The following is an 11,754-nucleotide window of genomic DNA, read 5'->3' as shown; positions in this document are numbered from 1 at the left end:
CTTTTTGATCTGCACTTGATTCCATGTCCTGAGTGCCCAGGAAGAGCCTAATGCCTATGGCCTTCCCTTCTTTCCCCACCAAGTCCAGGTCTTAGTCTCTCCCCTCCCCTTCTGTAGGGAGCCTCATCTCCCGGCAGAGGGCGCTCTGAGATTAGAAAATCAGTCTTCCATCAGCACCCTGAGTACTAAAATAGAGGGGATGTAGGTAGATGCCTCCACTTTCTATTCCCTCAGCTGATGGAGTCCTGGCTTCATTTCCTTCACTAGGGCGGGAGCTGATCACATACCTATATACCTACTCAGGCTCTGGGCTTTTTGGTTCCTTTAGGTATTTGGCATGGGGTGATGGCCTGTGGTTCCCCAGGGAGGCCTCTGTATAGAGGAAGGCTAAAGAGCTAAGGATTACTCATTCATCAGAGAGAAGTTGTTAGGGCACTGAAACACCCTCCACACCCTCCATGCCCCCACTGATACAACACAAGAACAAGTCTGGCAGGGACCATTTGCCACTTAACACCCTTTTCCCCCATCCCAGTGTCCTCTACTCCCTCCTTGCTTATATGTAAATGCCCCCTTTTTTGTTCTGGGAAAAATTAGGCCAAAAGTTCATGCCTATGTACAGCTAATGAGAGCTACTACTAAACAGTTTATAGTTGCCTCTCGTACCCTAAGAGTAAATATGAATGACTCTATAATAAAATCCATTCCCTACTCCCTGCAGAAAATACCTCTCATCTCTCTTTGTTTAGCCCAAAGCTCTCACACTAGGTGGTAGGGAGACATCTTTAGGGCTGAATAGTCCCATAGCAGCCTGAAGTGAACCTGCTACTTTGGCCTGGGCTCGCTCACTCCTCTTGAGAAGTAGAAGTTATATAGGCAGTGGCAGTGACACCAGCTACTGTTCACTGAGTCCTACTGTGTGGTGCCGGGTTTAATGAAACAAAGTGCTTTAGTCCATTATCTCTTTTGATCGTCACAGCCACTCCTGTGAGACCAAACATGTTATGTTCATTCTTAGCAAAGACACAGACTTGAAGACATTAAGAAATTTGTCCACAGCTACACAACTAGTAGGTGGTGGAGTCAGGATTCAAGCCGAGCTCTGTGTGACTGAAGCCACTATTCCATGCTCCTTCCTCCCCTGCCAGCTGCAAGCCAAACTTGAAGTCATTTTCCTAGTCCCTTTGACATTCCAGGCCAGCAAAACTGACAGGCCCACAAATGTTTACAGACCTTTCTACAAAAGCCCCTGAAGAGTGTCCAAGCTTGGGGGTTTATAGCTGAAGGGGTAAAAGCAAAGATTCCCATTCTTGATGACATGGAAAACCAGTTTCAATTCTATCCTCTTCTGCCAATCTGGATCAGCACCTCCCATCAAGCCCACTGGAGCCCTGGATCAACTCTTGAAACCTCTTTCTGCAGTTACACCTTTGGTCTTTGGTATTCCTCTTGAAAAGAGGCCTTGCACTTTTACTGGAAAATCTGTGTAAGATTAACCCACCTGGGTGGTGGGTGCAGGGATCTCTGTAAAACACAGCCATTAAGAACCTTTTATAACAATTATCTGTGCTTTGCAGATAACACTAAACCATGTCAGAGAGAAGACTGGCTGGGGCATCAGTGGACAAGTTAGGAAGGAATGCTTTCCTGCCATCTTTCCTTCCTATTTCCACACCAGTGTCTCAAAGCAAAAAAAAAAAAAATAGCTTTAGGCTAACTTCACAGGCTCTCTAGAGGGAAGTCCTAGCCAGATACGTTTTCCAAACTGCCTTCACATACTTAGACTTTTCCATGGAAGTCAGCATTTGGGCAGAGGTAGCACTTTTCTCATTGGAAAGTAATCTGCCCCATTCTTGGGCCTCCTCTCTTCCTCCTAGTCTTCCAGACTCCAGGAGACTTTTCTGGTAGCCTGCGTCTGCGTCCTTGGCCTCCCTCCCGTGCCGTCTTCCCCTCGCCTGGCCTCATCTGCTTCAGAGCTCCCACCCTGCCCGTTATTAAGAAAGACCACAACCCTCCCCCTCTCTCAGCCCACAGTCTAAGGAGAAAAACGGCTTGGGTCTGGAGCGCTGGCTTACCCTGGCTATAGAAAGAGGGCCATGTGTATCCTGCTCTTTTCCCGGGTCACTGGGACTGAGGCCGACATCTTAGGGACAGGTTAGTCCCTAATGGTTAGGGCCAGCTTCAGCTCCGGGCCTGTGGGTTCATGCCAATCAGACTAGTCTAGTCCCAGCGGATCCGGTGCCCCACGGGTCAGAGCCAAGCCTCCCGACTCCATTTCCTCCCAGTCAAGCTTGTCAGTCTCAAGTCAGCCCCAGACCGGGATTCTGTCTGTCACAGGCAAGCCACGCCCCTGTGGGATGTAGCCAGTCAGGAGCGTGGTCCCTGTCAGTCAAAGTTAGGCTCGGCTCCACCTCCTTCCAATTCCCTGGCAACAGCTTTAGCCCGGCAGGCCTGAAATACAATTCTTCGCTACCTGAGCCTGGAACCGTGTCTCAGGTACGCTTCCCGAGTGACCTCGGTCCTGGACCGCTAAATCCGCCAAGTCCCCTTCCTCCGTTCCAGTTTCTAAGCCCGTAAGCACCTCAGTGCCCGCCCTTTGACTTCCTACCCGGAAATCCGCGAGGTTTTGGAGGATTCATGCAAGGCCTCTCCTGGGTCTCAAGCCCTGATTTTTTCAGCGGCCTTTGGAGCTATTGGCCCTTTTGCGCGGTTCGCCCCTCTCCCTCTCTCCGCCCTTGCATCCCTTGTTCAGGAAACGTTTACTAAACTCTGCTAAGAGTGGCTCTGTGCCAGACTCTGGGTAGAAATAGCTTGTTGGGTGAACAGAGTCCCTTCTCCAGGGACACAGAGTCCCTTCTCATCTTTAGGAACACAGCCTGTGCCCAGCAGTCATTAAGGCGCCTCTCCCAGTCCTCATCTCGGGTCCTCCTGTGGGGCAACCTTTTGCTACAAATTGTGGCAGAATCTTGACCCAGTTGGATCATTTCCCAAAAGGGAACTTCCTGAGTTGCTCCCTGCTCTCTTGCTATACACACACATCTTTTTCCCTTTTGGCACTCCCAGTACAGGCTGCCAGAGGGACCATTGCACCATCAGTTTGGGGCCACAGCCTCCTCCAGCTTCCTCCCAGGCTTCTTCCATCAATTAGATTTTGCAACTGAATAATGACCAGGAGAATGTGGGAGGAACCCTGCATAGCTGGGGCTATAGCCACTCCTCCCTCCTTGCCCCCATATATCCCGTAGGAAAATAACCCCCACCTGTAACAAACAACAGGCAGCTCCTTCAGAGTGAAATGTTTGCTTATGGAACAACAGTCTGCTATGTTAATCTATAAATTAACCAATAAACCATCTATGTTATTTTCTGACTGAAGACCTCTCCTCTATCACCAGCAAGTCCTCAATCAATTGACAGCTTTCATTTCATTCATTCGTTCATTCATTTATTCATTCATTTATGGGTGTGTAATGATGAAAACAACTGTATTCTTTCTCACCACACTCTGTTAAACTTGTTTTGTAGAAATTGACAACTTTTATTTCCCAGCAGAAGCACTTCTGATTTGGTTTAATTGAAGTTATTTTGTGGAAAACAGCAGAGAATAATTGTGGCTAGCTTCAGTACATAGGGGGTGTATTGGAAGGATTTGTCTGTAGCTCTAAGAACCAAAGATGGAGCTAACCAACTTGGCCTTGGAAAGGGCAGGAAGCTGGGCAGCTGGGGGGCGGGGGGAGCTCAGTAACTGGAGTTTATGGGCACTGCTACTAAGATATAGTTTCAACCATCTCCAGTCTCCGATCTCTCCATTCACGTTTCAAAAATTGGTACAGCTTAGATCAGTTGTCTATCCCTAGGAGGTGGCCAGAGGTCAGGGTCAAGTTGCAAGGACATTGAACATCATTAATTCAGGTCCACCTCTGTGGTTGGGGCTGTGCCCAAAGTAGGGCAATTGTTGTGAGCTGGGACTCACCCTGATTGGTGTTTATTACAACATGTTTTATTATTGGTCTTATAGAGATGTACAAATGATTCTCTCCAGTTTAAATGAAACCCCCCCCCCCCCGAGGGCAGGCACCATATTTTAACTTTTTCTCTAATTGTGATAAAAAACAAATAACAAAATTTACCATCTTAACCATGTTTAAATGTACAATTCAGTGGTGTTAAGTATATGGGGTCTGACGTTAAGTTCATGAACTCATCCTAGAAAAAGTTCTACATACCTCATTGCTGAATATCACTACAGTCATCTTCAAAGTTCTCCCCTTGGGAAAATATGCACCGATGCCAGCACCTAGTCCACCCTTCAAAGCAATTTTGGAACTCTTTTTCTGGAATGGCCATCAGAGCTGGTGTCTTATTACCCTTGATGTCCTGAATGTCATCAAAATGTCTTCCTTTCAATATTTCCTTTATCTTAGGGTAAAGAAAGAAGTCATTGGGGGCCAGATCAGCTGAGTAGGGAGGGTGTTCCAATACAGTTATTTGCTTACTGGCTAAAAACTCCCTCACAGACAGTGCTGTGTGAGCTGGTGCGTTGTCGTGATGCAAGAGCCATGAATTGTTGGCGAAAAGTTCAGGCCATCTAACTTTTTCACACAGCCTTTTCAGCACTTCCAAATGGTAAACTTGGTTACCTGTTTGTCCAGTTGGTACAAATCCATAATGAATAATCCCTCCGATATCAAAAAAAGGTTAGCAACATAGTTGCAACAAGTTTATTAACTTAATTGTCAGAACTGGTATCTAGGGACAAGCTTCACTTTGCCTGGGGGACTTTTCAAGCTACACTACCCTTAAGATTCTGAAATGCCTCCCTGGGAGGACATGTCCTACAGGCTGTAAATCACTAAGGCTGTCAGCCATTGTTTCTGTTGTAAATATGTCACCTTTACTTAGATTTCTTGAAGAGTAAAACAAATTGAGAACCACTGTGTTAGTGACCTTACCTAGGACCAACACATGAGTAGGGATTTTGGATTCCACATTCATTTATTTAGCAAATATATATTAAGTACCTACTGTAGATCAGGCACTATTATAGGTGCTATGGACACAAAAGTGGAGATATGAGTTGTTGTTTAATGGGCATAGAGTTTCAGATGTGCAAGATGAAAAAGTTAGAGATCTGTTTCACAACGTGAATACAAGGTCTGACAATTAAGCTCATGAGCTGTTGCAATGATGTTGCTAACCTTTTTTTGATATCAGAGGGACTATTCATTATGAATTTGTACCAACTGGACAAACAGTTAACCAAGTTTACCGTTTGGAAGTGCTGAAAAGGCTGCATGAAAAAGTGAGACGACCTGAACTTTTCGCCAACAATTCATGGCTCTTGCATCAAGACAACGCACCAGCTCACACGGCACTGTCTGTGAGGGAGTTTTTAGCCAGTAAACAAATAACTGTATTGGAACACCCTCCCTACTCACTTGATCTGGCCCCCAGTGACTTTTTTCTTTACCCTAAGATAAAGGAAATATTGAAAGGAAGACATTTTGATGACGTTCAGGACATCAAGGGTAATAAGACACCAGCTCTGATGGCCATTCCAGAAAAAGAGTTCCAAAATTGCTTTGAAGGGTGGACTAGGCGCTGGCATCAGTACATAGCTTCCCAAGGGGAGTACTTCAAAGGTGACTACAGTGACATTCAGCAATGAGGTATGTAGCACTTTTTCTAGGATAAGTTCATGAACTTAATTGTAAGACCTTTGTATGTCCCTACATAGATGGCCAGCAAAAGAAGCTCAGCCCTCCCTCCTCTGTGTCTCTCCCGGAGTCCCAAATGCAGGGAGGTGAGGGAGAGAGTGTCTCACATGTAATCAGAGCCACTGTCTCCAACTCTGTTGTCTGTCTGCTTCCCTGCACATGCCAATGCCTTTTCCCTTTGACAGTACCGTGTGGTACTGATGTACCCTCCACCTGTGCAGTTTCTTGGGGGTGGCACTGAGCTGCTATTATTTAAGACATGCTGGAAAGGAGACACATTCACCTTATTCTTATCCAGTTCCTATCGAGGTGGTCCCACAGCAGTTGCTTGGGCCTCTGGTGATATAGTTTCATTTTCATGACCTCCTTTCCAAGGCACCAATGCACAGTGGGGGTGGGGAGTATCGCTGGGTAGTGGTGATGTAAGGTCACCCTACAATATACCTGGAAGCATTGCTTTTAATGGTACTCATGCCTTCTGCTGAGTCTGGTTCATCCTGCTGGACTTCTTCATTACTGCTAGTGATTTTCTGCAAGCTGGCTTCCAACACCTGACCCTCCAGGTTGTCAAACTCCTTTGCGTACATCTGGTCCCTGAGTTGCGGATAAGATTCAAATTCTTTTCCTTTGGTCAAATCAGATGACCTCTATTCAATTGTCCCAAACTTTCCAAGACCTCTAAGGAGGCTTGTTGTGAAAGGAACACAGGCAGCCTCCCTAAATCTGCAGTTTCCAAACTGTGTACTGAAGCACCCTAGAGTGCCACACTGAACTCATAGGACATTTTAAGTTTTTGAGGAGAACCGAGTCCAGCAATACTTGACTTCTGTTGGACGCTGCACAGACTACTAGCTCAAACTCACAGTTTAAAAATTAGATTGTGGTACGTTACTTTTAATGTCTTTGCAAAACTGGGTTTTTGATGACAAAAAAGCAAGAACTGTGACCCAAAAAAAGCAAGAACTACACAGAAGTCATTGTGGAACAGGAAACAAGGGTGGCAATGTCCAGGCTGATTCCAAGTGTTGAAAAGTTGTGCAGAGTCCAACAGGCTCACACATCCCATTAGTAAATAATTGAGGGTAAAAATGACAAAAATATTCTTTTTTCCTTCCAGTTTATGTGTATTAGTTTTTTTAAACAGCTGCAAAGGAGTTAGGACATAAATGCTTACGTTGTTTGGACCGAAGTACTTAAAGGGAACTGTTAACTATTTCTTTTGGCCTAGGGTGCTGTGATAAAATTACTGAAAACATAAGGGTTCCATGAATGTAGAAAATTTGGGATTCCCTGAATAAATGAATGAAGGGAAAAATGAAGGAATGAGAGAACAGCTCTGGGTTGTATTTGGGTCTCAGACCTGCCCCCTGTAAACTCACTGCGTACTATGTAGGAAATTTTCTTTTATTAAATTTTTAATTATTCCTTCTGGGATGTTATAAGCTTCTTTCAGTGATTTTGGTTGCTCATAACTGGATCAGAGAGTGGTGAAGTCCTTAGGGACTGGGGATGGTGGTGGTAACTTGGAAGCTAGAGTAGAATTAGCCGGTGCAAATCAGAAGATCAGAAGCAAAGGAGAAAATGCAGGCTGAGGACAGTGGGCTCCCTCCCTCCCTGGCTCTGCTCTGCATCTCAGGCTGGGCTGCACAAGGTAGCCCAGTCTCCTTAGTGAACTCCATCCCCAGAGAATTGCCCCACACTGCGCCCCCTCGAGGCCGTACCGGGTTTGTTGGATGGGACCGAAACCACTGGAAATCTGAAGGCCTTTGAGCCCCCATCCCGTGGAAGGGAAGGGTGGCCGTCGCTGGGGCCCCACGCAGGTCTACGTTTCTCCCTCCTTTCCCTCCCGCATCCTCAGGTGACTGGCGGGCGCCTACCCGGCGCTAAGACGATTGAAGCGGCGGGTCCCTAGCTCCCAGGCTCATACATTAAAGATGCGGAGGCGCCGGGAATGCGGTGCCACAAACATGAAGACAAATTTTAATCCCGAGCAAGAAGATGCCGGGAGATGGGGGGCGCGAGAGAAAAATGAATTAGGTTTTTATTATGTGTTTTATTATGCTGTAATTGAACAGGATTAGGTGAGAATACAATATATTTCTGATGCAGCTGAAAGGGGGAGGGGGCGGGAGAGAGGCTGACAGCGAGCAAGAGACAGCGAAGCCCACAGAGAAGCGAGGGCTCCAGGATGCAGTGGATCCCAGGGGAGGGCGGAGGCGCGGCGCCGACCGGCTGGGGGGTGCCGACCCGGCACCACCCCCCGCCCCGGGCAGTTTGGGCCAGAAGGTGTGTGTGTGGTGGGGGTGGGAGTGAGAGGGATGCTTTGGGAAGACTGAGTTAGTAACAGGTCCTGCTAGCTTATGCTGGAGGAGGGGACGGTCTCGAAAGTTGAAGGGTTGGGGGCTCACAAGCCCTCACCAGAAGGAAAAACTAATTACACACGGGGAAGGAGTAGCGGCTGTGAAAAGACAAGAAGCTCTGGAGTTACTGGGGTCCCGGAGGCCCACGAAGTCACATTTGCTCCCAAAATCTACCCCCTGCGTACGTCGGGCACAGGCCTAGTAGGTCAACAAATATCGGAGCGCCCACTTTGTGCCCGAGCTTATTGCATGGTGCGCTTATCTCAGACACTCCCCCTCTCCTCGTGTACAGCCCAACTCTGGTCACCTCTGAAAAGATCCATGCCCTTGCAGGTCTAACCCAGCACCCCTCCCCCAGCACTGCGTCCCCAGGAAGCTTCCTCCGCTGAAGGGCGCCTGGGTGAGCCCCAGAGCTGGGCTGTCAGCGCAGGGGTGAGTGAACCGTCTTCTCGCCCCCGGAACCGCCTCCCTCCCCGGAGCTCCCTTCTCGGTCCGCCCCAGCCCGGCAGCTTCATTAAGGGCCGCCGCCGGCTCCGCTTCTCACCTGCTGCAGCGCCCCTCGCCCCCCGCCAGGGACCCGCTCCTGGCGGTGATGAAGAGGCCCATTAGCTGCTTCTACCTTTAGGGCGGACTAGGCCTCTCTCCCCACCTCGCAATTAGGACATTAGAAACCGTCAACCAAGATTAATAGTTGCCCGGCTCCGGGGCAGGGAGATGAGCCCAGATATCGCTGCAGAGCCTCTCACTCCACATGGGCCAACCTGGTGCGGGCCGGGCGTACCACCTGCCGCCGCCATGCCTTCCTCCGCCTCATTTTCCGGCCTTCAGGCGCACCTGAGGCTCTCAGGTGAGACCCATAATGGTGTCGGGAGTACAGGAGATCGGAATCCTATTCCGGATGCTGGGTCTCCGACCCGGGCGTCCTCCAAAGCAAGTCGAGTGGGGAAGGAAAGTGCGCCCCCTGCAGGGTACTCTCCCGTTTTCCCCACGGGCTCGATTGAAGGACTTCTGATCTTTGCATGAAGGACTGACCATTGCTTTCTAGGAAAGACGTCATCAAACCCCTCTCCCCCATGTCAGTTCTCTTATTCTCACTCATTGCTCCCTGTCATATTTTTCAGCATACTCGTATGTACCATATGCGTGCTTTTACCTTTATTTTTGATAGTATCATTGATGTCTGTCTCTCCCATTGGATGGTGGGCTCCCGGAGGAAGGGACCATTGTGTTGCTCACCAGGGGCTCTGCAGCGACTTCAGTAATTGTGAGTTGAATGAATGAGTGGGCAACAGGCTTGTTCCCTGTTTGTTTGTTTGTTTTGTTTTGTTTTTATTGAAACATCTGTTTCCTATGCTAGCTTCCCCCACCCCTTTCTTACACCCTCATAGCACCTGCATTCATATCATAATTGTAACTGATTAATTATTTCTGTATTATCAGTTCGATGTCTTCTCCCCTTTGAAGCCAGAAGGTCCAGGAAGGTAGACAAGGGCTGGACACACAACTGCATTCTGCCTGCCAGCCAGGAGCTCAGCACTTAGTCGGACAGATCATAGTTGTTGAGGGCTCAGGAACCTGAGCTCTTCCAACCCCATTCTTTTGAGGACTCCATGGCCTGGAGAGGCAAATGACTTGCCTGAAGTCACACAGTCAGCTAGAATCAAAGCCAGCATGAAAACAACTTTTCTCTCCAACACACTACGATTTTTCTCCAAAAGTCACATCATCTGGGACCCAGAGGAATCTCCTTCTGAATGCTGAGTTTCCTAAACCTTGGGGGAAAGTGTGAGGCTGTCCCTGGTATCTCTTCCTTTGGTCATGGTAGTCATCAAGAAGTAAAACTTTCACTCTCCCTACAGGGGTCTGAGCCCCAGGGACGCCCTATTCTGTGTCAATAGGGGTACATTCTTTCCTTTTAGTCTCAAATCTAGTTTCTTTTCCTTGGATGTAAAACTAGGGGAGCCCCACCTCTCCAGCCCTGCCTGGAAGGATATGAACTGTCTCTGATCTCTCCTCCACCACCCCCATGCCCTCCAGTAGCATCAGGGAAAAATAATGATTTGGGAGAAAAAAATGCAGGGAACTACAAAGGGAATGCTAAGTCGGAGAGAGTGGGGGCCTGAGCTCTTCCTTCACTTCATTACACCCCTGCTGTTACCTCTCTAGAACCCACTTACTCTAGGGGGAAAGGGGCAGGACTGGTTTGGGGGGTAAGATCGATACTTCACTGGGTTTTGATGACCGCAGGCTTTCACCTTGCAGATAATGGGGTGAGCGGCGGTAAACTCTCACTGACAGAGCGGGCTCCCCCGGCCTTAATGAGATAATCAATACTTGTTCTCGGCTTAATTTCCATCTAATTGCTCTTTAACGACGCCGGATAATGGGCCGCCTCCTGTGAGGAGAGAGCTGGCTGGGAATCCGACCTGCCTCGGAGTCCCGCCTCTCCTCCCAGGGCGGGGTGTCTTCGCGCAGGTGGGATGCGGGCACACCAGGCTCCCGGGCGGGGCTGGAGCTCCCTCCGCCCGCCTCCTCGCCCGGCACCGCCACCTGCCCGAGGCGCTCTCAGTCCCCGCAGGGGGCGCTCCGGCCCTTGGATTCGGGATCCCAGCCCAGGCGCAGGGTTCTGGGTTCTGGGCCACCCACTTGACTGGGCCGCGGAACCGGGCAGTGCCCTCGTCCCCTGACGGCGCCTCATCCTCCCTGCTATCCACACGGCCAGGGAAGTCGCATCTGAGCACTCTGGACAAGCCCTTTCGTCCTTTTCCTTCTCACCTCCATGCACTGCTCAGGATGGTGGCCCCGCGGCCTTAGGTAAATCGCTGTGTTTCTGAACCAAAGAAGGGCTCCAATCCTATTTTTCTCTGTGAGGTAGCTGGGCTGCCTCACCACAGACCCTCCAGCAAGGAGAGGAGATGGGCAAGAATGAGGAAAACTGGGGGGGGCACACCTCAACCCCGTGGCTCAGAGGCTCACACTACCTCTAGTTCAGAGAGCCACCTGATTTCGACTCACCACGCCCCCCACCCCAACCACCCACAGCCAGGAAAGTTCTTGGCACCACCAGCAGCTGATTTCAGCTATAACTACTCTCACCTCCCACCTTCCTGGCTCAGCACTAGGAGTAGCTGGAGGTTCTTCCCAAGGCCTCTCAAATGTCCCAGCCTCACAGGGGACTGACCTGCCGACCCCACCGCCGGCCCCACAGCCCCAGAGCATTTCTCCTCTTCTCTTGATGCCGACCAGGAAGCACATTGGCTTCAGGTGACCAGATGCTATGAACAGCAATGTTCCCATCACCTCCCCACGTCTGCCGTCTGGGCACACACTCACCTGCTTGTCTACAGCTTGGCTCCCGAATCTGGGGTATTTATAAAACACCAGCTGCAGTGCTGGCTCCAGGTGCACTGAAGTTAGGCTGACAAAAATACAGTGATAGTGTATTTTTGTGTGATAGTGTGATGGTTACACTCAGGCCTTGGACTTAGGCGGTCCCAGGTTCAAGTCTCGGCTATGTTGCTTACTGGTCAGTGGGATGGGGGCAAACTTACCTACAGGTCTGAAGCTCAGTTTTCTCATTAAAAAGTAAGGTTCATAATCTTACCTTTGTAAGTCTGAAACAAGCTGATGTATGTAAATTGCTTGTCACAGGGCCTGGAACACTGAATCCATTTGAT

The 11,754-nt window shown here is 49.3% G+C and overlaps 1 long non-coding RNA gene across 1 annotated transcript; it reads left to right on the top strand.

Annotated features, from left to right (window-relative positions):
• The first annotated feature begins 8,047 nt into the window (after positions 1-8,047).
• Positions 8,048-9,961, top strand: LOC109444051 (uncharacterized). Its single transcript, XR_002136774.3, has 3 exons — positions 8,048-8,924; positions 9,246-9,341; positions 9,518-9,961. It is a non-coding gene; the product is annotated as an uncharacterized LOC109444051 (long non-coding RNA).
• Positions 9,962-11,754: the final 1,793 nt, after the last annotated feature.

This window comes from Rhinolophus sinicus, chromosome 15 (genome assembly GCF_057876585.1).
Source record: "Rhinolophus sinicus isolate RSI-liver-muscle chromosome 15, RSI-T2T, whole genome shotgun sequence".
Taxonomy (NCBI): domain Eukaryota; kingdom Metazoa; phylum Chordata; class Mammalia; order Chiroptera; family Rhinolophidae; genus Rhinolophus; species Rhinolophus sinicus.
This window is presented reverse-complemented; position numbering and strand designations above follow the sequence as displayed.